A 27,091-nucleotide genomic window follows, 5' to 3' on the forward strand; every position below is an offset into this window, starting at 1 on the left:
CCTTGTTCTTGATCGTTTGCTTGAGGGCAAGCAAAGAATAAGTTTGGGGGAGTTGATATGTCTATATTTTGTCTCTGCTAAGCATGTTTTTGTCACGCATCTAGTTAGGATAACTAATTGTTTTGCATGAATTTCTACTCTCTTTTGTACACTTTTCATATTTAGGTAGTTCTTGCATTATCTTCGCATACATCGTGCATTTTAGAGTATTTCAGGTATTTAGGAGACTTTGGAGCCAGGCTGTCTCGAGTCGCGCCATCACTCCGTCATCACACATCCGCTCGGGTCGCGCCATCATTCCGTCATCACACATTCGCTCGGGTCGCGCCATCATTCCGTCATCACACATCCGCTTGGGTCGCGCCATCATTCCATCATCACACATCCGCTTGGGTCACGCCATCATTCCATTGTCACACATCCGATCGAGTCGCGCTGTCATGCCGATCGAGTCGCGCTGTCGTGCCGATCGAGTCGCCGTTTGAGTCGTCCTTCGAGCCACCGGTCGGGGGATTCAGCTTTTGACGCCTTCAACAAAGTTGTAGAGAATTGAGTCATCTTTCCAATGCCGTTTATTTCAAGCCAATCGGAGCTGTGGTTCAAAAGTTATCATCGTTTTAGTGGAAGCGTATACATCCAGCTCGAGTCGCGCTGTCGTGCCGTTCAAGTCGTGCCGTTCGAGTCGCGCCGTCATGCCGTTCGAGTCGCACTGTCATGTCGTTCGAGTCGCGCTACTCGAGCCAATGCCATCACTCACTCGAGCCATCACTCGTTCGCACATATCAGGAAGACGTTTCATCTTACACGCTTCAGGAGATTCTCAAACCGACTCTTCATCTTGTCGTTTTAAGTTTTAGGGATTTTATGTCTTTACTATAAATACGTTTTGTTAAGTCTTTGCGATGCTCTCTGAGTTTTTATCTCGTTTTTATTTTGTAAGGTTTCCCTAGCCACCAAGAACCGTTCTCAGACTTTGTATCCAGATATCTTATGATACATTGAGTATTTGCATTTGATTTCTTCTACAAACTTGTTTATCTTATTTTTACCTATCTAAGAATGCTTGTTTCAATGTTTTATGAGTTTGTATTGTTGATGATGATTTCCGGATCTGAGTAGTGCGTTAGTTCTTGAGGATGGGATAGATTAGGTGGAGGATCTTAGGATGTAGGGTGTTTAAGCTTGATTTGTATGATTCCCTTTTGGACTAGAGTTAGAATTACTAGTTTCTCTCTGATCAATTGGAACTAGGTTCGAGACATTTCCACACCCAAAAGGTGTTCGATGAAATGTCTGACCAACTAGTGCTAGAGATTACGTTCCTAGCCTAAGAGATTAGTTGTCTAGGATGTTTGTTGACGTGAATGAACTTGTTTGTCATGCCTGCTCGACCACGTTTCTCTAGCGAGAGCTAGGTATGGAAGTGGTTGAGTCTGAGTAGCTTTTACCAAGAGATTGGATTAGCCAAGTTGTGATGTTCATTGTTTAGGGATAGATTGCTTGTGGTATGTTAAACACTCCGTAGACTAGGATACTCCACCGACATCAATTACTCCCATCCTTAGGACTTTTATCTTTCTGATTTTTATTACATTCCCGAGATTATTTCGTTCCTCGTTTTCTTGTAGTTCATGTTTAGACGCGTTTAAGTTTCTATTCATTTCCGCTTCTTGTCATGCAATCTCGTTTCAAGTTCTGTAACTCATTTTCGTTTTGCATTTTGACCATTCTAGGATTGTTAGACAAACACTCTTCTTGAATTGGCTTGACTTGTGATTGCTTGATCGCATCTTGATTGTTAGCAACATCTCATTTGGATTGACACCTTAAGTACTACAACACATAAGGTTAATTGAACCTACTAGGAGACACACAAAAATCCTAGTATCAAGGATCTTGAGGATGGGTTAGGCTAGGCTGTGTTTGAGGTTTGTTTGCTTTGGTGAAGCTTGATTGTGGTCGAATCTCTTCTAGGCTAGATGTTCTTAATGCTAATCATGAACTGAGAGGTTAGGGTTTGATTTCAAGCATCTTAGCATCACACCAATGTTTAAGGAGCATAGATAAGGCTAGATCTAGAGCTTACCATTAGGCTTGCTAAGAGATTAGAGGTCTTGTTTGGTATGAGATGTATTGCTTAATGCCTGCTTGTGTAGATTCTTTACTTTGTGAGAACAAGTCTAGAGATGCATAAGTTTGATTGATTCTTGCCATGAGAGTGGAAGAAACTTGTCTTAGATTTATATGTCTAGAGATTAGCTCAAAGCTTTGCTTGAGATTTGTTGGCCAAAGTGTGATAACCTCATTCATTAGTCTAGCCCATGAATCCCTCCTCAAGGCCTTCTTTGTTTATTGATTTTTAAGTCTTAATCCTGTTGTTTGCTTGTTGTTTGATTCGTTTTTGCATTGCTCTGTTTTTATTGTGTTGCTCTGTTTCCCGGATTTATCTAGCTCGACCCTGCACTCGATCTACACTCGATCGAGTGCTAGCTCGAGTTCATCTCCAGAACTCTTGTTTATGTTTTGTAGTTGTTCTGTCTTATCTCTAGTATCATTCTATTTGCATTTCTGTTTCATTTACTCATTGTCCTGTTCATTATTGTAGTGCAATAGTTCATTAGCATAGTTTCTATTTCTGTTCTTGGTTCATAACTACTGCAATCATTCTGTTCTATTTGCATTTAGCTCTTTGTTCTTGTAGTTTACTTTCTGCATTTTACTTTTTCATCTTAGGATTGTTAGTGACAAACAATCTTTACATTTGGCTTAACTTAGATTCATATACATATCTTAATTGTTCACAAACACTCATTTAGGATTGACACCTCTTATACTGCAACTGCATAAGGGGAATTGAAACACCCATCCATCCATTCCATATCTCACCATTGCATACATTCATCACCCACACCAAAAAGATCTTGTTTCACCTACATACCTCAAGCAAATATTCCCTAGACAATGAATCTCTAAAATCTTGTTAAAACACTCTCGTGATAGAAACAATCAACCTTGATCACTCCCCTACCCAACTCTCGTTGGAGAAACATGACCAAGCAGGCAATACAAACCGATTCATTATTTTCAATAAACTCCTTACACATATAATCTTTTAGGCTAAGTGAGTAAATCTCTAGCATTGATTGATTCAAGCATTTCATCTACATCTCTCGATGATAAAACACCCTAGATCTAATCTCAACATCTCAGTCTGTTGATAACATTAAGAACACCAATCTAGAAAGGAATTTATAAAACATAAACAACCAAGCTAAGACATCCTAACATATCAAGAACACCTAATTTTCTATCCCATCCCTAGAAACTTTGTTTCACTACTCAGATCTCATTGCAGAAAACATAAAAGCATAGATAAACAAAAATTTGCATTGTACTGAAAAATAAAATAGAAGTGAAGAGTACAGAGTAGAAATCTAAAAGGATAGCAAAGAAATTTAAATTAAATCTTAACAAAGTGGAAAAAGAGTTTGAATCGCTCAAGATCTCTCTCAGAAGCTCTTGCTCTCTGTTGCGAGAGGAAGAAGAGGGGGGGGGGGTTATATATGGAAACCCCTTTAACCTAGCTTCCTAGTCCTCCCTGAGGGTCTGCTCGATGAGGTACACGAGGATGAGGTCGGGTTACTCCTTGGGTAGGTCTTCGGGTTGTTCTTCCTTCTCTTGAATCCTCCTCGATCAGGGTGGGGTTCGGACTGTTCTTCCTGCTCAATAGCTCTTTCGGGTACATGCTCGGATTTGACCTCTTTTCTCCCGATTTTAGGCTCTAAAGCACCCTTTTCATTCAAATTGTGCAAATGCAAGAATGCACCACCCTAAATAGCCTAAATGCGAAATCCCACAATTACTGACCTAGAAATGCTAAGGTTAGGGTAAATATAATGCAAAATATGGACAAATAACGATGCTTAAAACATGTAAATTGAGCTATCAGACCTCCAAATTTAAATCTTGCTAGTCCTCTAGCAAGGAAGTAGGAGGATATGGTTTAAAAATGGGGACTCATAACTTTTTTATGCTAAGCGAAGGATTCAAGCTATAGTCCTTAAAGATAGTTTAATGGTGCTAAGATCAATCAACATACTTACAAATATTTTTCTATGCTTATTACCATGCATCAATCTAGCTCAACCTTCAACTAAAAGTAAAGACTTGCAATTCCAAAAAAACATCTCTTTCACATTCATTAAAGTGTTTGGCGAATTCTTGCAAATGGAAGGTGAATTAAGCTCAATCGGTTTCAAGGGTAAGGCTTTTTGGTAGGGTGGTTTCAAACAATATTTTGGGGTGATTTTCTCTCAAAAGAAGGAATACTAGACAGTTGTGAAAACTATCTAAGATTGAGAACAATTAGGGCATACAAAGCTTAACTCATGATAATCTACCTTTTTCTCATTCACTTTTTTTTTTTTTTATCAAACCCCCCTAGAATAAAAACTACCCACATCCTTGATTTTTACTTTTTTTTTTATAATCCCTAAGGTCTCAACTTTAAACATCTAGTTCTTTTTTTTTCTTTTTTTTTTCTTTGCTAAACTCCTAATAATATTCCTATATATATATATATATTTTTTTTTTTCTAGGAGACTATAGCAAGATCTTTTTCTCTTTTTTTTACTTAGAGACTTAGAACTAATTGAATCGAACCTTAGGGACTTTCTTCTTTAATTTTTTAATATTCCTCAACCCCACCCCAAATAATCATGCTAACCACCTATCTTTCAAAACTGATTCTATTAGCTAGCTCAAAAGTTCTAACTTAGCTAAAACAAGAGCCAGTTCTTTGTCGTTCTCAATACTCTCAAGGTTTCACAACCTATAGCATAATGAAAAGGCCACACTCAACAATTCACAACAAGGTTTGAAAGAAAGGTTTGGGTTCATGGGTAGGAAAAAACAAATCGGGTTAAACGAAAAGATTGGCAAAAAGGAGTGTTAACCCGAGTTTAGAGTTACCATGAGCAAGTATTCAAATTCCATAAGCAAGACAATTTAAGTTCAAGTTAAGTCCAATAATATTGAGATGATTCAATGTTCAAGCAAGTGGAGGAAACATTCAAAAGACACAAGGTTCTAAAAAAAAGAGTTTTCATTTTTTTCAAAGATTGATTCTAGCAACAATGAACTGTGATTAAGGGCTATAACTTCAATTATAAGGTTTGAGTTTAAACAAGGTAGTTTTAATCATTGTCCCCTAAGATGCATATGCAACAATCCTATATGAAGCAAACTAGACTCAATCCTAATAATGTAAATGCAACTACATGAACACTCTTTTTTCTTATATATTTTTTTTTTTTAAATTTCAATTTTTTTTTGGGTTTTTTCAAATGCAAATAGATGCAGACTCAAATGAATAAAAATAGCATGCAAAAATTTGAAATAAGAAAATAAGAAAATAAAACACAATGTTAAATACATTCTCAGACCTTCCCCCAAACTTAAATTACACAGTCCACTGTGTAAATAAAAGTCTGAAAAAGAAGTCTAAGAATCACACAAAATGAAACAAAACTAAATGCAATGGTATAAACAATGGTGTGGATGAAAGTGGTACCTCATGGGTTCGTGAAGAAGGAGGTTGTAGCAGCCTCCATGCTTGCCAACGTGTAGCCAGGGTCGTCACCGGCTTCAGCAGGCGCAGAGATTTGCTCATCTGAGAGCTCGGTTATGTGCACGGATGACTTGCTCGGACCAGCATCCGAGGGGATGATCGGGTAAGGCATCACATAGCTCATCGGTTAGGGCATCGGGTAGTACGATATGTATGGTGGGAGAGGTTCGGAATGGTCACCCGTGTAGCCGCTCGCAGGGTGAATCGAGTACGACATTGGATATGGCATCTGATATGTTGGAGGGAAAGGACCCGAGTGGTCACCTGGATGTGTGCTCGATGGAGGCATCAGATACGGCATCGTGTACCCCATCGGGTTAGGCGTCGGATAGTCATCTGAGTGGCTTCTCCGCGATCTATTTGGTCTGGTGACATCCTCCTCTGCTTGGGGCTCGTAAGATGATGCTCTGTGAGGCTCTGGAGGTGCTCATCCTCGAATTCCTCCTAGTGGTCCGCTCCTCCCCATCCATGTGGGTGCATATGCTGAAGTGGGGGCTGCGGCACAGCTTGCCTTGTCTTGCAGCTCTCTGATCTGTCTTCCCATTACCTTCACTGAGCCGGTAAGGTCCTTCACTTTCCTAGCCAGGAACGTGTTCATCCTCTTTAACCATATGATTCTCTTGTGAGCTTCCCTCACCCCAAGATGCTGCTTTTGAGAGCAAACATACTCCTCAAAATTATAGTCTTCCAAGTTGTTTCCTTGTCCTTGCCCAGTTGACTCTCTCTCTTCAGCTTCGGATTCCTCCTCCGGGTTGTACAGCTCCTCCAAAGGTAGTGTGAAGTCTATGTTGTCCCCTAGCCAGATTTTGGTGCACACGACGTTGGGCAGGATCATTTGGGAGGCTCTGGCAGCTGGATGAACGAAATTGAAGAGCAACATGTCGTTTGGCCTCTCATAGGCCTAGAATCTTGCTAGTGTCAGGTACTAGATGTCTAGCCATCTCAGATCATGTACTACTCCCTTCAAGGGCACATCACAGGCCACCAAAATTGGTGTGACCAATCCTCCTATGGAGATCTATCCAGCTCCCTCTCTTCTCTCAGTTTTCATTGTCCAAGACTTTAGATAAAGAAACTGATCGAGCAGCACAAAGACCATTGATAACATTATTATTTTACTCATATTAGCTATAGTTTTCATATGCATTTAGGAAGAGTTTGCTGAGATTTCAGGTAAAAAAAAGTCTATTATCAAGTATTTCAGGTTTCAACAAGGTTTTATAGGTTTTACAGCAATTTGGACCAAAAGACAAGAAAAATACATTTTAGGAAAGTTTCACAGCTTTACAGTACGGACAATTTTTGAAGAGCTTCCAGAACTCAAAATATATTACACTTGGCGTCTATAGAAAGCTGAAAGAGTCATATTTCTCCTCGAAGTAGAATAAAGTCAATCCATCCAGCCATCCGGAAGTTATGCCCGATTTACCGAGACGTGTTACAAACCGACGTAAAGAGAAGCAACCAGCCGATGGGCTTTTATTCAAGGCCTGTCCAGCGACCATCACGGTGGCCCAGTCCAAGCCTCGTTCACGATCCGCCATCTCTATCTCTTTCTACTCTAGTTCATTCATACTACTTACATTGCTTTTGGGATCAAGTTACTTTTGTGACAGCTAGAGAAGTTTCCTTTGAACCCTTTTTTGTTTATTGATTCATTTTTGATGCTATATTTTATAATATCAATGTTGTTTCTTTGCATTATGAGCGAGTAGTTTTATTTGTTGGGTTCTATGGGGTCATTCAAGAGGAATTCATGGTTCGCTTCAATTAGGTTGTTAGATCTTATTTTTTGTTTATTATTAGAGTTCTTTTGGGACATCTTATTCTTAATGCATGTGCTTGGATTGATCACCAAGTGTTGATCTAGAGAACGGGAGCGTTAACCGCGTTATCGTACTTCTCCGAACTAGTGTTATACCAAAACCTCGTGTCGTAACCTGCGTAAGTTGAGTTGCGGAGTTTGGTGAATGTATCGAACTTGTTTAATTAGCTGGTTGACATGCGTTGTTGCCTGCGAAAGTTGAGTAACGGTGTGTGAAGACTTTAGACTTTCATTATATGAAAATAGCTTGTTAGTTCATTAGTGTTTTGTAGTTGAGAACCTAGACAAAAAATTAGTATTTACTTGTTAGATCTTACACTTAATATTGCTTAGAACCATGAAAACCCTGAGATGACTCCCAAAACGCCCAACGCCTTAGTCTTATAGTTTAAACCGCTTTTATTTACATTTTATTTATTTGCAATAGATCTTAGGAAAACCAAAACCCCAAATTGACCAGGGTTCAATTCTAGGTAGTTACAGTTTTTTTTAAACGAAACTAAAGCATCAAAACGATGTCGTTTTCGATGCTCGATGCCACCTCCTCAAACACGTGTCATCTGAGTCAGCTGTTGACTAATATTTATTTATGTTGACTTTGAAATTGGCACTATTTTATAAAATTGGGTATGAAATTTGAATTTTATAGAGTATAGGTAGAAATTGACACCGATCGTTTGTATAGGTATAAATTGGCACTTTTGACATTGTACAGGTTGGAAATGGCCCTTTTCCCCTTATTTAGTCTTAGCCATAGTTCTTTCTCTTTTAATACAATTTGTGTTTGCTATTACTTTCTGTGGGATCGATCCTAAAATACTACACTGATTAAGTGTGCACTTTCAGTCGTTGTGTAGTCTTTTCAGGTAAAACATTTGGAATGAAATTCTACACACATTAAAGCTTTTAGGCGCCGTTGCCGGGGAGTAACTAGCTGCCCATTGAATTTGATAAGAACTTTCGTCTAAGATACTTTGAATTTTTCTTTTGAATTTTTGAATTTTATTTTTGATGTTCATATATTTTACCCTGTTTTCCCTTAGAATATTCACATCTTTTGTATCTTTTGCTATCCATTTTGACCATTATTGCATAGCTTTAGGACTGTTTATGCATTAGAGTATAGTTGCATTGCATTTGCATCTTTTCTTGCATAAACAGGTGATTTTGGAGCCTAAGGAGCATGGAAGCAATGCTGAAGAGGAGTGAAGCTATAGAGAAGAGAAAGCAAGGGAGTTAGGGCTGAAGAACCAAGGTCCGAAGTTCAACTCGACCGCCCACTCGACCAGACACTCGACCGTGTGCGGAGAGGGACTCGACCAAGTGGAAGGAACAGAAGAAAAGCCAACTCGACCGGACACTCGACCGAGCACCAGGTCGAGTTGGCCGAGCCGCCTAGCTATTTTGTCTTTTAGCATTTTTAGAGCTTCACTCCTTTTCTTATATAAAGGCCTTGTACCCTGCAGCCACCAAAGAGTCCAGCTTTTTAGATATTCTCAAACCTAGTATTTACCCTTTTGGGAATTTATGCTTTTTGCAATTTTATTTTCTTAGATCTTGTACCTCTTTTGAAGGAGAAAAACAAGAGATTCTTCATATTTGTTGGTTTCATAACTTTCAAAATATTAAGAATTCGAGTTTGATTCTTGCTTCAATATTGTAGATCTTTGCTTTATCTTTCTAATGATGCAAGTTTCGTTATTTTCTGGGTTTATGATTTTGTTCATCATGTTTTGCATTTGTGAGTAGTTGCTTAGGATCTTGAGGATGGGTTAGGCTGGATTGTGGTTGAGGTTTATTTAGCTAGGTCAATCTTATAGATATCTTCTAGGCTAGATGTGCTCTTTGCTGATCCTATATCCGAGAGGGTAGGGTTTGATTTTAAGCTTCTTAGCATCACACCAATGTCTAGGTTGCAAGATACGGCTAGATCTAGAGATTATCATTAGGCTTGCTAAGAGATTAGAAGTCTTGTTTGATTTTTGACATAAATGATTTGTTGCTTAATGCTTGCTTGTATAAGTTCTTTGCTTTGTGAGAGCAAGTCTAGAAATATATGAGCTTGAATTTTTTTGCCATGAGAGTGGATTAACATGTTCTAGGAGATCATTGTCTAGAGATTAGCTCAAGTTGTTTGAGATTTGTTGACCAAGTTAGATGACATTAATCATTAGTCCAGCCCATGAATCCCTCCTCAAGACCTTCCTTGTTTATTGATTTCTTAGTTTAACTTAACAAAGTTCATTGGGCTTTGCATGGAGGGCTACAAGGAAGAAAGTTGTGAGTTCCTAGCCACTGTCAAGCTGACTACATATGCAAGGAAAGATGCTGAGTTTGGAACTGGTCACATTGCTTTCACAATCAAGGGGAAGAGGTATGATCTTTCAATGAAGAAGATAGCAAATGTGTTTGGATTTGAGGTTGGGAGCAATAGGAGTTTGATGATTCCAAGAGAAGAACTCTATGCTGTTTGGGAAACCATTGGGGACAACAAACTCTACTCATCCTCCAATTCAAGGAGCTCAAGGATAAGGAGTCCAGTCCTAAGGTACTTCCACAAAGCTCTTGCCAACACCTTCTTTGCAAGGAAGGAGACTGGAAATATCAATGAGGGAGGGCTTAATTTGATTGATATGGCTCTCAATGGGATCATCCTAAAGGCAAGAGATGGAGCCATCATTCTTGGGAGCACTGTGGAGACTGATCTTGCAATGGTGCTCATAGACCATATGATATATTTGAGAAGTTGGGTAGGCAAGTTGGAGAACAAAGGCTCAAGAGGAGCACTAACCATTGGAGGCATCATTACTCCAATTCTACAAGCAGCTAAGGTCCCACTTAGAGGAGAAAGGGTCTCACCAAGATGGATTGACTCAAGCTACCTCACCTCTACTCTCATCCTGGCCAAAGAGATGCATCAAGGAAATCACATTTTCAATTTTGAGCTTCCAACACTTGGGAAGAAACAATTGATCTTGCCTAACCAAGAGTTCACCACCATTCAAGAAGGAGCCAACATTGACTTTTGGCCAGCTGAGGAGCACTTGTTTGATGGAGTAGTTCAAGCTAGAGTTGAGGAAGCTGGGAATGCACAAGTGGCTGATGGGGATGAGCAGTTTTATTTTGAGGATTATGAGCCCAACCCAAGGGATAGTAGAGGAGTGAGGGAGACTGCCAAGAGGTTGACTCTTTTGCAAAAGTGGAGCAAGTGGCATGGGAAGAGGTTTGATAAGCTGAAGAAGAAGGTGACCAACATGGCTAAGTCTATCAAAGACTTAAAGAAGGAGATTGCTGAGCTGAAGAGTGGAAACTCATCTCCAAGCCATTCAAGCCCTTTGAGGAGAATTAGCTCAACTAGAGCACTTTCAAGAGTTACAAACCCTTTGGAACCAGCTAGGGCTTCAATGTATGAGCCAAATCAGAGGAAGAGGAGCTCAAGTACCCGCGAACAACAGTCTTCGAGGCACTCGACCGGGTCACTCGAGTGCCCACTCGACCGAGCACCCTTGACGTACTCGACCGAGTACTAGCCCAGATCACCCTATCACTTCCCACCTCCAGCTGCTTATCCAGGCTATCCAGGTTACCCTCCCATCCCACCTCAATACTTCATGGATCCAGCTCTCTACCAGCAGTTTTGCCAGCAGCAGGCTCAACATTTTGACACACGCGGTCCAGCTCGACCCCCCCCCCCACTCGAGCACGCACACGACCGCGTGCCGGTCGATCGCCATCGTTAAGCTGCCCCAATCTCCATCTCTAAGTCACCAACAAGACCCCAACTACTCCTTTGACAGCATGCAAGAGGATGTGGACAACTTCTTCCACAACCCTTGAGGTACCACTATCACCTTTACTTGTAAATACCATTGCATAATATGAGAAAGAAAAAGAAGAAAGAAAAGGAAAGTCTAGCAAAAAGCTTGTATGTCTTAAGAATAAGAAGAAAAGAGAACCATAGCAAATAAGTAAGAATCCCCCATCCCACTAGAAAGATCAAATAAGAAACCTCTCCTAAGACTTGAAAACCAAAAGAGAAAAGGGTGAAAGAGAAAAGAAGAAGTTAAAGGGTAGCACTAGGATCATTTGGGTTTAGATTGATAGGATAAACATTTTGGGTACCTTTGGGTAGACAAGGTTTTGTTCGTGTATGTGTCTAAGTGTTCTTACCTTAAGCATTCTTCTAAAGCTCAATCCATTTTATGAGAGAACCTTGATATTGACAAGCCCCACTCTAAAAAGAGACCATCATTGTCTCAAAACCTTTATCTCCAAGCCAAATGAGTTTTAAGCATTGCATAGAATTGATTCATGTTCTTGATTAATGAATGTTAAAGGAAATGGTTGATTTGAATGCATGTGGACATCTAAGACTCAAATCAGTAAAGGTTGTGATATGCTTGTCTAAAGTCTTTAAGTACAGCTCATTCAACTTGCATCATAATACTAGTAACTTAGACATTGATTCTAGCTGGTCTATTTGCAAGCTTTAGGAGCTGAGATCCCACTTTCAAACCTCACCTATCTTCGTATGTCTGGTTTATTTGCTTGAGGGCAAGCAAAGACTAAGTTTGGGGGTGTTGATGTTCATATATTTTACCCTGTTTTCCCTTAGTATATTCACATCTTTTGTATCTTTTGCTATCCATTTTGACCATTATTGCATAGCTTTAGGACTGTTTATGCATTAGAGTATAGTTGCATTGCATTTGCATCTTTTCTTGCATAAACAAGTGATTTTAGAGCTGATAGACAGGTTTTCACCCAGGGTATCAATCCCCTATGCAGTTGTAGTACAAAGGGTTATCAATCTAAATGGTTGTGTATTGCTAGCAGGAAGGATATGATCAGCACAATACAAGTCAAGCCAAGCAATAAAGGTTTTGGTTCTAACAGTCCTAATATAAACAAAGTAAAGAATATAAACAAGTAAACCACACGACCTAAGCACTCGATGCAAGCAATCGAGTACAGGATCGAGTGGGGTGATCGAACATGCAAGTAAAATATAAACAGATTGAGGTATTACTCGATGCAGGTTATCGTGTGCCTGATCGTGTAAGTGGTCGAGTAAGTAAAGAAAATGCAAGAAATGAAAGACGAAAGTTCCTAAGGATGGGGGTAATCAAATCCTAAGTGTTCTAGACTAGTACAGATGCCTTACATGCCTCAAGCAATTATTTCCTAGACAATGAACCTCTAAAACCTTGTCACCACACTTTCGGACTAGCAACAATCAACCTTGAACATACTACCACACTGTCGCACAAGCAAAATGAACAAGCAGGCATTAAGAACAATTCATTTTTGTCAGTAAACTTAGACTTATATGATTTTGTCACTCAAAGTTAAGTATACCTCTAGCATTGACCTAATCAAGCATTTTATCTACTCCTTTCGGCCAGTAGCATTGTAAACGCCCTAGATCTAATCTCAACCTTTCGGTCTGTTGACAACATTAAGAATATCAACCTAGAAGGAAATCTATCAATCATAACAATCAACTAAAGCATCCTAACCGATCAGGAACACCTAATCATCTATCCCATCCCTAGAAACCTTGCTACACTACTCGGACATAGAAACGAATGACAAAGCAATAGAAATAAACGAAAATGACATTATAAAAGAGATAGAGTAGAGTAGAAAAGAGTATGGGATAAAGTTCTAAGAAAAACTACAAATAAAAGTACAAAAACAAGAAGAAAATGTTGAGTCGCTCAGTTCTCTCACAGAAGCTCTCGCTCTCTGGTTTGAGGGTCTACGGCGTGCTCGTTTGCGAGCTAGGGAAAGAGGGGGTTTATATATGATAACCCATTTGACCTAGCTTCCCAGACCTGCCCGATGGTCTACTCGATGGGGTTCACGAGGGTGAAGTCGGGTAACTCCTCGGGTGGATCCTCGGGTTGCTCTTTGCGCTCTTGGATCCTCTTCGATCGTGTTGGTGTTTGGACTTGTTCTTGTAGCTCGATGGCTCCTTCGGGTACATGCTCGAATTGTCTTTGTTTTTCCCCATTTTTGGCTCTTTAGCACCTGTTTTCATCCAATATATGCAAATCCAGAAATGTGCCCTAAATGCTCTAAAACATGATTCTTACAGTAAATGACCTAAAAATGCTAAGTTAGAGGTATGAACAATGCAAAATATGGACAAAAAAGGATGCTAAAAACATGTAAATTAGAGTGTTATCAGACCCTTAAACTTAAATCTTGCTAGTCCTCTAGCAAGGAAGTAAGAAGGTACGGTTTGAAAGTGGGGACTCATAACCTTAAGATGCTAACCGATGGATGCAAGCTATAGTCCTTAAAGATAGTTTAATGGTGCTAAGATCTATCAACATACTTACAAATATTTTTCTATGCCTATTACGATGCATCGATCTAGCTCAGCCTCCAACTAAAGATAAGGAACATCTCTTTCACATTCAATTAAGTGTTTGGCGAGTTCTTGCAAATGGAAGGTGAATCAGGCTCAATCAGTTTCAAGGGTAAGGCTTTTTGATAAGGTGGTTTCAAGCAAATTCTTTAGGTGGTTTTCTCTCAAAAAGTGGAATGCTAGACAGTCGTGAAAACTATCTAAGACTAAGAACAATTTTGGCTGACAAAGCTTAACTCTTGATGATCTACCCTTTTCTCATACATTTATCATTTTTTTTATCTAAACCCCCTAGAATAAAACTACCCACACCCTTGATTTTAACTCTCTCTTTTTTTTACTCCCTAAGGTTTAGACTTTTAGACCTTAAACTTCTAGCTCTTACTCTCTTTTTTTTTCTTTTTTTTTTCTTTTCTTTCTTTGCTAAACTCCTTATATATATATTTATTCTTTTCTTTCTTTCTAGGAGACTATAGCAAGAAGCCAAGAACCTTTTTTTTTTTTTTTTTACTTAGAGACTTAGAGCTAATTAATTATAACCTTAGAGACTTTCTTCCTCTTTTTTTTTTTTTTATATTCCACAACCCAACCCCAAATAAACATTCTAACCACTTATCTTTCAAAACCGAATCTATCAGCTAGTTCAAATCTAACTTAGCTAAATCAAGAGGCAGTTCTTTGTCGTTCTCAATACTCTCAAGGTTTCACAACCTATAGCACAATGAAAGAGGCCTCACTCAACAATTCACAACAAGGTTTGAAAGAAAGGTTTGGGTTCATGGGTAGGACAAGTGAATCGGGTTAAACGAAAAGATTGGTAAAAAGTGGAGTGCTAACCCAAGTTTAGAGTTACCATGAGCAAGTATTCAAGTTCCATAAGCAAGACAATTAAAGTTCAAATTAAGTCCAATAATATAGAGATGTTCTAGTGTTCAAGCAAGTGGAGGAAGCATTCAATCGACACAAAGGGTCTAAGCAAAGATTTTTTATTTTTTTCCAAAGATTGATCTAGCAACAATGAACTGTGACTAAGGGCTATAGCTTCAATCCTAATGTTTGATTTTTAAACAAGGTGGTTTTAATCATTGTCCCCTAAGATGCATATGCAACAATCCTACATGAAACAAACTAGACTCACTCCTAATATGTAAATGCAACTACATGAACACTCTCTTTTTTTTCTTTTTTTTTCAAAATTTTTCAAATTTTTTGGGTTTTTTAATGCACATAAATGCAGACTCAAATGGATAAAACTAGCATGCAAAAAATATGAAATAATAAAATAAGAAAATAAAACACAATGTTAAATACATTCTAGGACCCTCTCCCAAACTTAAATTACACAGTCCCTGTGTAAATAAAAGTTGGAAAAGAATCCAAGAATCACACAAAATAAAATAAAAATAAATGCAATGGTATATACAAATGTTGTATGAAATTGGTACCTCATGGGTTGGTGAAGAAGGAGGTTGCAGCAGCCTCCATACTTGCCAACGTGTAGCCAGGGTCGTCTCCGGCTTCAGCAGGTGCCGGTGTTTGCTTGTCAGAGAGCTCAGTAATGTGCACGGACGACTTACTTGGACCAGCATCCGAGGTGTTGATCGAGGGTGGGATCACGTAGCTCATCGGGTAGGGCATCGGGTAGTAGGATGGAAATGGCGGAAGGGGTCCAGAATGATCACCGGTGTATCCACTCGCAGGGTCCATCGTGTACGGCATCGTGAATGGCATCTGGTACGGTGGAGGAAAAAGTCCAGCATAATCACCCGATTGGGTGCTCGATGGGTGCATCGGATAGTGCATCGTGTACCCCATCGGATTGGGTGTCGAGTAGGCGTCAGAGTGGCGACTCCTCGATGCTTCTGGTCAGGTTATGTCCTCCTCAGCTCGGGGCTCGTATGATGATGCTCTTTGAGGTTCCGGAGGTGGCAGTCCTCGAGTTCCTCCTAGCGGTCCGCTTCTCCCAATCCATGTAGGTGCTTGTGCCGAGGTAGGAGCTGAAGCACATCTTGCCTTCTCTTGCAACTCCTTGATCTGTCCTCCCATTATCTTCACCAAACCGGCAAGATCCTTCACTTTCTTCACCAAGAACTTGTTCATCTTTTTCAACCAACCGTCCTTTTGTGAGCTTCTCTCACTCCAACCGGTTGCTTTTGAGAGCATACTTACTCCTCAAAATCAAACTCCTCCGACCTGTCTCCTTGTCTCTGTCCGGTTTCCTCTCTCTTCTCAGCTTCGGACTCCTCCTCCGGGTTGTACAGCTCTTCCAACGGTGATGCGAAGTCAATGTTGTTTCCTAGCCGAACCTTGGTGTATATGACATTGGGTAAAACCATTTGAGCAGCTCTGGCGGTTGGATGGACAAACTTGAACAGTGTCATTTCATTTGGCCTCTCATAGGCCAAAAATCTCCCTAGCACGAAGTAGTCCGCATCCAGCCACCTTGGTTCGTGAACAATTCCCTTTAAGGGCACATCGCATGCCACCAAGATTGGCGTGACTAGTTCCCCAATAGAGATCTCTCAGCCTCCTTCTCTCCTTTTCACAGCCCACGATTTCAAGTACAGGAATTGATCGAGTAGCATGAACAACATACTAGTATCAGCTATGTCTCCTACTAGCGGTGTTCCATCCCTAGCACTATCCAAAATTCCACACAATGCAACATCTAACAACTGAAGCTCATGGTCGTTCACATTCCCAGTCTCTTTTCTAGCAAAAAGAGTGCATGCGAGGGACTTGTGAAAATACCTCAAAACAGGGCTCCTTATTTGAGCAGATTTGGAGCTCGTGGACTTGTAGGGGTGCTTGTCTCTTATTGTCAGCCATAGGGACCTCATCTCTTCCTTGTTGACCTCCATACCTTCCCCACTACCAGCTTTGAAGCCATACATCTTCTCCATCTCCTTGAAAGTGAGCCGGTATTCCGTGTTCCGAACGGAGAAGGTGATGAACCCGATCCCCCCATCGGGTAGTAAGGTCGGGTGGTCCTCGAAATAGTGCAGCTTCAGGGTAGAAAGGAAACGGACCGTCTCTTCCTTATATGCTTCTAGGTGGGATCGCATCATATTGCCCATGTGGCACATATCGAACGGAAATTCTACATCTCTAGCGATGCCCAATTGCTTCATGGTCTCACGGTGAGGGTATCGGGTACCAACAAACCTCATCTTCCGGAAGAATTTGAATAGTCTTGCCGGAGTGTCTACTTCCTTTTGCTTTAGCCTCCGTGAGGCTTGGCGGGTTTTCTCTCTAGGCTCCTCTTCTCTTTCTCTTTCCTCCTCCTCGGCGTGTTGATCTTCTTCCTCAACTGCTTTCTCAGCCACCTTCTCAGCCTTCTCCAAAGCCAGTCTCTTCCCCCTTGAACTTGCGGCTCTACTCCTTGATCGAGAGGTTTGGATCTCACCTTGTGCTTCCCCTCCAAGATCAGAATCGACCTCCATAGGGTCGGTAAGTGTCTTTTTGGACGTAGACAGGTCCCTACGTCGAGGAGAACGGCGGACAGCACTTGCCATTGGACTCGGTGAGCGACCACGGGGGCCTACTTGATCGGTTACTCAAGTATCATGTCGGGTGGTGGATCGAGTTGTGCATTGGGTAGGGGAGGCTAAACGTCCACCCAACGGTTGGGAATGTGGAACGTTTCCTCTCCCTTGAGATTGTCGAACTTCGGCGGCGTCTCGTCTGGTTGTAGCAGCAGCAGAGGTAGATCTTCTTCCCTTACTTCGGTAGGTTCTAGCGGTTGGCTCCATGTCGATTCCTTGAGAAGAAAAAGCTAAGTCTTGAGTTAATAGGGTTAGTCTCAAAGAAAATCGAGTAAAACTTGAGGTTGAGAGATAATAGAAACTAAGGAATACAAAAACTCTAGGGTTGAGAGAAACTTATCGGTGATGCTTGGGGAGAGAATGTCGAATCCCTTAAATAGGCTAGGGTTTGGTTGGTGGGCTTCACCGAGAGTGGGCTTGGCTTGTGGAATTTGGACTCCACTCGCCACCCGAGCAGGAACACGATCAGGCGCGTCGAGTACGTTGTCGGGTTGACCCTCGGGTTTACCAATTCCCTCTTTCCAATTTTCCATTTTTTGTTTTTCGTTTGTTTTTTCTACTTTTTTTTTATAATAAAAATTGCAAAAGGAGAATAAATAAAAGTAAATAAAGCAAATAAACTAAAATTAAAAGATACCTTTGGGACTTCCTCCCAAGTGAGCTTGTTTAGAGTCACTAAGCTTGACTCTTCATGCTCTTTAAGCATGGGATCCATGTGGAAGAGGTTCTGGAATCCTCTCCACTACAGTAGGCTGGTTCCAAAGATTTACCAGATTTTGTCTAGGTTCCATGGCAAATATGGTTTTGACCTCTTCAAGATGTGGCATTTTCCTTTGTTTGGTCTTGGTGCAAAAAGCTTGACCATCTATGGTTGGCCTCTTAACCCCTTTCTTCACATCAAACTCCATCTTGAAGTGCTCACCATGCTCTATCTTGATCTTGCCTTGTTTTACTTCGATCACAGCACCAACTGTTGCCAAGAATGGTCTTCCTAGAATCAGTGGATCATCTGGTTCCTTATCCATATCCAGGATCATGAAGTCGGTAGGCACTTCCAGTCTCCCAATCCTTAGAGGCAGATTCTCTAGAATGCCAATCGGATGTCTCACCGTTCTATCAGCTAGAACCAACTACAGCTTACTTGGTTTGAAATCAGTGAATCCCAACTTGTTAGCAACTGACAGTGGCATTATGCTAACCGAAGCTCCAAGATCACACAAACAGCTCTTGAATATCCGAAGTCCTATCGAACACGACAATGTGAAAGAGCCAGGATCTTCAAGTTTTTCCTCAATTCTCACCTCAGGATCCAAGCAAACTCCACTTCTCAGAATTTCAAATCCGATCTCCTTGACATCTTCCTTAACCTCATCCTCCAATCTGTTAGAATTAGCAGAAGTGAATGAGAATAGAGAGTAGAATCGAGAGAGAGAGAGTTTCGTTAGAACAAAGAGAATGAGAAGAAGATAAGATTCCACTAGAATAATCTCTTACAACACATGTCTACAACCTTAAATAGAGGACTAAATTAGGGCAACCCCTTTACAAAAATAAAAACATAAGATGTCGACATTAAGAGAGAGGAAGGAGTGTTTCCTAAGTGATAGTGACGTCTCCTAAGTCAACATGTGCACCCGTGACTCTTCCTTCTTCTCACCGATCTCCAACAGCTAGATTAGAGTGTTCTAGAACTCTTAAAGGGCTTGATGGACTGAGCTTCCTCTCCTCCCTTGCTCTTATGTCTTAGATAGAGAACTCGGCCTTATTGTGAACTTGTACGGACGTTTGTACAGTCGAGCATCGGACACAACCTTGATCAATACAATCTAGCTGCTTCCTTTGCAGCTTCCTGCTGAAGCTCGTGTGGGGGCAAAAGATTAGGTGGTGGAGCTTTGCGCTTAGCCATTCGCTCTGCAAGCGCCTCCAACTGGATGTCAAGTGCAGCATTGAACCTTTCCTCCAACTCCCCTCCTACCAGTGCAGGTGGTTGAGGCTGATCTCCCTTCTCAACATCTACTCGATGCATCATCTGATCAACACCATCGTGTAGGTAATCGGGTTCCTCTTCGGGTTGTTCTTCAGTTTGTGATTCTTGAACCAGTGCTCGATCATCAACTCGATCAGTCTCTTCGGCTGAAGGCTCGGGTTCATACTCGGATATATAGTATTTGGCCTCATTTTTCATTGAGTTTTCCACATCCTCCCCATCTTGATCATCACTGTCCCCAGTGAGGTGATCCTCATAGTCATCCAAATGAAGTAAATCAAAGCAATGCTCATAAATAGTAGTTGACTTTGGAAAAATAGACTTGCAATGTTTTCCAAGGATACAAGACTCACAACTTGAGTTATCAAAAGAAACATTAGGAAACATTAAACTCAAAGCACGAGAATGTGGGTGACCTAGCCTAGCTTGCCACACCATATTCGAACTAACAACAAAACAAGATTTAAGAGATGTAGATAGGTTCGGTGAGGTTTTCTCTAGGACATAGAGATCTCCACTCCCTTGTCCTTCTCCAAGAACTTTCCCAGTCTCAATATCCTGAAAATGAACACTATTATGACCAAATATTGCATAACAATTCAAATCATTAGTGGCCCTCTTAACTGATAGAAGATTAGAAGTGAAGGTAGGCATAAAGAAAGCTTTTGAGTTTTTATCAAATAGTTTCAAGTCCCCTATTCCTCTCACAGGTATTTGTTCTCCATTAGCAATAATAACACTCCCTAAAGCCGATTTTATGTTGTTAATTAGACTAGGGTTACTAATCATGTGATGAGAAGCACCCGAGTCAACAACAAGAGACCTACTTGGTTTAGAAGCAAGATATGAGCTACCGGATTCTTTGAGCGAGGCAATAGAAAGAATGAGATAATCTATATCAGATTTCCTCACCACCTCCCCATAGGACGCAGTCATGGCCGCCTCTTCTCCTTGCCTCGATGAACCGGCCCCTTTCTCACCTACCGCTTCCTTGGAGAGATTTTCTTTGAACTTTGCCGGTTTAAGATGGGGGTGAAGAATCCAGCATTTGTCCTTCATATGTCCCCTCTTCTTGCAGTGGTCACACACCCAGACCTTCCTATCTTCCTGCTTGTACACACCCTTGTTGGCCGTGACCAGCTCCCCCTTACCGCTAAAGAGATCGAGTGAGCCTTGTTCCTTTTGAACTTGGGAACACACTTCTTCAAAGCTGGGCAGCTTGTCTCCTCTTAGGATGTGCTTCATGAGATCGTTAAAGGCTGGGTTGAGCTTGAGTAGGAGGCCAAAGACCTTATCTTGCTCTTTCCTCTCATTAAGAAATGTCGGATCTAGGGAACTTGGCCGTAAGGCCTCGAGTTCCGACCAAAGAGCCTTGAACTTACCAAGATGCTTAGTAAACTCCACGTCATCTTGGCTCAGGCTGTTGATGGCTCTCTTGACTTCAAAGACTCGGGTCAAGTTCGAGACATTACCATAAACGCTTTTGAGCGTTTCCCAAAGTTCCTTGGCCGTCTCGCAATAAGAGTAGGCTTCAAGGATTGGCGTGTCGAGAGAGTTCTGGAGAACAGATCGGACAACTTGGTCTTCTTGAAACCACTTGGCCTTCCTCTCGCTCTCTTCGTCTACTTCCACCTCGGAAGCGCTTTCATCTTCTCCTTTGAAGTTTTGTTTCGGAACATAGTCGGTTTCGACATGACTCCAAAGGCCTCGACCTCCAAGGGCGGTTCTTGTGGTTCTCGTCCACAACAAGTAGTTTGTTCCCTTGAGAACAATCGGTGTAACAATCGGCTTAGCGTTTTCCATGGTTTGAATGCTATGGACCGTTGGATAAAACGTTTACCCAGAGAATAAAAGTAGCAATAGTAGCAAGAATGGAGAATCGAGTGAGAAGATTTGAAGATTTGTAGAATAGAGGAGTTAGATTGTCAAGAAAAACAACCTAGCTCTGATACAATGTTAGAATTAGCGGAAGTGAATGAGAATAGAGAGTAGAATCGAGAGAGAGAGAGTTTCATTAGAACAAAGAGAATGAGAAGAAGAGAAGATTCCACTAGAATAATCTCTTACAACACATGTCTACAACCTTAAATAGAGGACTAAATTAGGGCAACCCCTTTACAAGAATAGAAACATAAGATGTCGACATTAAGAGAGAGGAAGAAGTGTTTCCCAAGTGATAGTGACGTCTCCTAAGTCAACTTGTGCACCCGTGACTCTTCCTTCTTCTCACCGATCTCCAACGGCTAGATTAGAGTGTTCTAGAACTCTTAATGGGCTTGATGGACTGAGCTTCCTCTCCTCCCTTGCTCTTATGTCTTAGATAGCGAACTCGGCCTTATTGTGAACTTGTACGGACGTCCGTACAGTCGAGCCTCGGACACAACCTTGATCAATACAATCTAGCTGCTTCCTTTGCAGCTTCCTGCTGAAGCTCGTGTGGGGGCAAAAGATTAGGTGGTGGAGCTTGGCGCTTAGCCATTCGCTCTGCAAGCGCCTCCAACTGGATGTCAAGTGCAGCATTGGACCTTTCCTCCAACTCCCCTCCTACAAGTGCAGGTGGTTGAGGCTGATCTCCCTTCTCAACATCTACTCGATGCATCATCTGATCAACACCATCGTGTAGGTAATCGGGTTCCTCTTCGGATTGTTCTTCAGTTTGTGATTCTTGAACCAGTGCTCGATCATCAACTCGATCAGTCTCTTCGGGTGAAGGCTCGGGTTCATACTTGGATATATAGTATTTGGCCTCATTTTTCATTGAGTTTTCCACATCCTCCCCATCTTGATCATCACTGTCCCCAGTGAGGTGATCCTCATAGTCATCATCTAGAAAAATGGCCTGAGCATCGCATAATCCTAGGGGTTTTGAATAGCTTTACATGGGAGTTGATTGATCTTTGGTGCGGGTTGGTTGTTGTGGTGGCCTTCCATGTATCGAACCTTTGTGTTGAGTGATTCGTACTTGGCATTGAGGTCATTGTATCCTGAGTCGATCTTGTTGCTCATTTCCGCGAACCGTTTCACGATGTCCATAGAAGCTGTAGCCTATTGCTGAATCATCGGCTGAATAAGACCTCGTAACTCGGCTTCTTGTGATTGGTTTTGTGGACCTTGGTGTTGTTGGAAACCAGGTGGTTGGTTGTAGGTCCCTTGGTATTGTTGCTTAGGTGCATAGCCTTGGTTGTACTGGACAAAGGGCTTCTGTTGAGTCTGGTTCCCTTGAACGGCAGATGGGTAGGTTTGGTCCTGAGGATTCGCAACATTCGGGTTCCAATAAGACAGATTCGGATTTGGCTTGAAGTTGTTGTATCCTCTGTTGTAACCTCCTTGGTTGTTGATGTCGTTAACATCCTCTAGCTGCATAATCTCCCCATCTTGTTGTTGAAATTGCTCTTCCTCGGATATAGCATGTACATGCTTCTGCTGGTTGAGGAGCTGATCGAGCTTGTCATTGAGGGCTTTCATGGCCCTCTTATACTTGGCATCTTCCTCCCCTGTAGATCGCACAGAGCGATCATATTCCTCATTGTAGTTGCCATCAGATTGAGCCAAGTTCTCAACTAGGTCCCAACCTGCATCAACATCCTTGTTGAGGAAGTTACCATTACTTGCGGTGTCCAGCAACATCCGTATCTTGGGGACCACTCCTCTGTATAGGGTGCTCAGCAATGAAGCATAGCTGAAGCCGTGATGTGGACATCGAGTAGTGTACCCCTTGAAACGTTCCCAAGCTTCATTGACGTTTCGTTGTTCTTCTGTACAAAGCTTGAAATTTCATTTTGCAGCCTTGCGGTTCTGGAGTTTGAGAAGAATTTGGCTAGGAATGCCTTCTTGCACGCTTCCCAAGTGGTGATGGACTCCTTAGGGAGCGATTTTTCCCAGATGTGTGCTTTATCTCCCAAAGAGAATGGGAAAAGCCTGAGCTTGAATCCATCTTCACTGACTCCATTTATCTTAGTTAGGCTACACAGCCTATCAAATTCATCCAGATGATCCAATGGGTCCTCCATTGGCAGTCCATGAAACTTGTTGCTCTGTATCATCTGGATGAGACTACTCTTGATCTCAAAATTGTTGTTCTGCACAGCTGGTGGCACAATGCCATTCCTCTGAGTGTGAGTAGTCGGAACATCTCCTCCTCCTATGCTGGTCCTTGCTTAAGGAGCTGGTGGACCGTTCTGATTATTCATCGTCTCCTCAATGATTGCTGGTTCTGGTTGAGCTTGTTGTTGTTTGAGTAGCCGAGGTTTGTCGATGTTGTCGATGAAAGGACTCAGGTTCTGGCTACCCTTGGATCGTGTTTGCATGCACATGTAAGTATCCGAGTGTGTACACGAGGATCAACTCGATCCAAGTGATCGAGTGACGGGTCGGGTGGGTGCTCGTTTTGTACCTGCGATTCAAAAGAAACAAGAACGAAGGCAAACAAGTCAGTATCCGAAACAAATATGAATAAACGAACTTGATCTAGCAAGTCCTGAAATCCTAAACGTAGCAAAATTAAAAAACCCAAATGGCAACGGCGCCAAATTGATAGACATGTTTTCACCCAGGGTATCAATCCCCTATGCAGTTGTAGTACAAAGGGTTATCAGTCGAAATGGTTGTGTATTGCTAGCAGGAAGGATATGATCAGCACAATACAAGTCAAGCCAAACAATAAAGGTTTTGGTTTTAACAGTCCTAATATAAACAAAGTAAAGAATATAAACAAGTAAACCACACGACCTAAGCACTCGATGCAAGCAATCGAGTATAGGATCGAGTGGGGTGATCGAGTATGCAAGTAAAATATGAACAGCTCGAGGTATTACTCGATGCAGGTTATCGTGTGCCTGATCGGGTAAGTGGTCGAGTAAGTAAAGAAAATGCAAGAAATGAAATACGAAAGTTCCTAAGGATGGGGGTAATCGAATCATAAGTGTTCTAGACCAGTACGGATGCCTTACATGCCTCAAGCAATTATTTCCTAGACAATGAACCTCTAAAACCTTGTCACCACACTTTCGCACTAGCAACAATTATGAAGTGGCACGTACGGACGTCTGTTCAATCAACCGAGTGGGCCGTCCGTACAACCGAGAGAACACCAAGTCCGGTCCATCAAGGAAAGCCTCCAACGGTCATCAATCTTCGAGATCCTTCCTCTCCTAACCGTTGGCCAGTTTGAACAAGTGGGAAGATAAGAAAGAGTCACATGTGTGATTAAGGAGATGTCACTTTCATTATGTGTATTTGTACATAGCATCTTAGGAGAATATCTTTTTGTATATGTCTATATTTTGATTGTAACTAGGTTCTAAATGTTGAAAGAAGATAAAATATCTCTTTCTCCAATTCTCTCTCAATCGCATACTCTCCTTACTCTCTCCTCCTACTCTATCTGATTTCCGATTTCAACTCTTGGCTACACTCAAATCTCTCTTCTTTAATTCTTACATGGTATCAGAGCAGATTGTTCCTGTTTCTTGACTCCATCTCCATCACACGCATCAACTCTCTTTGTTCTCAAAACTCTTTGTTCTTAAAACTCTTCTTCTTTTAACCGTTGGATAAACACTTAAACCAACGAGTTTACCATGGAAAACACCAAAACTATGATTGTTCCGGTTACTCTCAAGGGAGAGAACTACTTACTGTGGGCTAGAACCACGAAGACAGCCCTATGTGGCCGAGGACTTTGGTCCCATGTTGTCAAGAGCGAAGCTCCAAGTGGCGAGACCACCAAAGACGGCAAGGATCTTGTCGCGGATGAAAGAAACAAGTGGTTTCAAGAAGATCAAGGAGTTCTAGCCATCATTCAAAACACCCTAGATGCTCCTATTCTTGAACCTTTCTCCTATTGTGAAACCGCAAAAGACTTGTGGGACACTCTCAAGAATGTCTTTGGGAATGTTACCAGTGTGAACCGAGTCTTTGAGATTAAGAGAGCCATCAACAATCTCAACCAAGAAGACATGGAGTTCACCAAGCACTTTGGGAAGTTTAGGTCCCTTTGGGCTGAACTAGAGATGCTCCGACCGGCGATAATAGATCTGGCCATCCTGAACGAGAGGCCTGAACAAGATAAGGTTTTTGGTCTACTCTTGACCCTAAACCCCTCATACAACGACCTTATCAAACATATCTTGCGATCCGATAAGCTCCCTAGCCTCGACGACGTTTGCAACCAAATCTAAAAAGAGCATGGCTCCATGGGGCTATTTGGCGGCAAAGGAGAGCTCGTGACCGCCAACAAAGTAGAGACGGTGTAGTGACCCTCACCAAGGAGTAAATTTTCAAAGTAAAACTCAAGGCCAAAAGACCGAGAAAAGAAGCCAGCAAGAAGAGCAGAAGAATTGCTAAAGAAAAATCCGAGATATTTTAAACGGATCGATAGATGGCCGAGTCGTCCGAGACATATCGCCCGTATCGTCTGAGACGGATCGTCGGAAAGTTACCAAGAGCATTGCTGTTAGTTGCCGAGAATGTCCGAGAGAGTTGCCGAGAGTGCCGAGACGGATCGAGAATCGCCGAAAGATGACCGACGATCACCCGAGAGACGCCGATCCGATAAGAAAAATCTTGTTTTATAAGGAGTTAGTGGAGGAATAAACAAATCAAGAAGGAGTTAGTGGAGAATTAGTGGAGGAATAAACAAATCAAGAGGAGTTAGTGGAGAACTAGTGGGGAAATAAACAAATCAAAGAGGGATAGTTGAGATTAAACAAGTTTTAGTGGCCAAGTGTTTATCTCATTTTCTCACAAGTGTAGAAGACATGCACAAAGGAGAGGAAGTGCTCCCCATGCATTGGCTGGAATTGCCGCCCAAGCTCACACCATTTCCACTATAAATAGGAGGCCTTAGTGTGTTAAGGGAGATTTTCGTTTTCTCTTGCTAAGTTAGAGTAAAAGAGAAAGTTAGAGAGTTAGAGAGAGAGAAGAGAGCTAGGGAAAGAGCGAGAGAGAGAGTTCTTCCTTAGAGTCTTTCTTTCCACGAATATGTAGCTGCGTCTGCTTAGAAGCCGTTGTCTTCCGCGTCACTAGCTAGGACTAGAAGCTGTTAGATAATTTCTTTCAAGCCAAGTCCATGTGAGTTTCGATGCATGTGATATGGCACATGATAGGTGGGGTTTTTAATCGTTTTTGCTTAGGATTTCTAAGTTAAATCTAGGCAAATTCGTTGGTGTTGAGTAGATTGATTTCTTTTCCATCTAGATTAAATCTTAGATGGTTAAGTCTTGTTTTGCTTGTATGCATGTAACTGTGAGGTTGTGTGTAGCACTTAGTTTCTAGTTTCCATTCTAGTTTCGTAAGTTGCTTGTTATTGTTGCATGTGTGCTTGTGTGCATTGCATGTTAGTATTTAGCGCCTAGTCTCTAGAATTTATTTTCTAGTTTCTTTGTTTCTTGTTTGTTTGTGCATGATTGCTTGTTTGCATTTCATGTTAGTTGTTGCATGTTTAGCGCTTAGTTCTAGATATTTCTCTAGTTACTAAGGTTTGCATGTAGTCGTTTGTTGTTGCATGTTTGCTTGTGTGCATTGCATGTTGTTATTGTTGCATGTTTGCTTGTGTGCATTTCATGTTGTTATTGTTACATGGTTGCTTGTGTGCATTGCATTTTGTTATTTGTAGCTTGCATGTAGCTTGTGGGCTTTGCAGGTTTGTTTGGTTGTGTGTTGAGGTTGTGCAGGAGAAGACTTCCCCAAGGCCGTAATCGGGGTGGATTACGAAGACTCAGAGAGACGG

The 27,091-nt window shown here is 41.6% G+C and overlaps 1 non-coding gene across 1 annotated transcript; it reads left to right on the forward strand.

Moving 5' to 3' along the window:
- The first annotated feature begins 23,044 nt into the window (after positions 1–23,044).
- On the forward strand, positions 23,045–23,150 carry LOC147930919 (small nucleolar RNA R71). The gene has a single exon (XR_015576804.1). It is a non-coding gene; the product is annotated as a small nucleolar RNA R71 (small nucleolar RNA).
- Positions 23,151–27,091: the final 3,941 nt, after the last annotated feature.

Source organism: Camelina sativa, chromosome 12, assembly GCF_030686135.1.
Source record: "Camelina sativa cultivar CO46 ecotype springtype chromosome 12, ASM3068613v1".
In the NCBI taxonomy this organism is placed as follows: domain Eukaryota; kingdom Viridiplantae; phylum Streptophyta; class Magnoliopsida; order Brassicales; family Brassicaceae; genus Camelina; species Camelina sativa.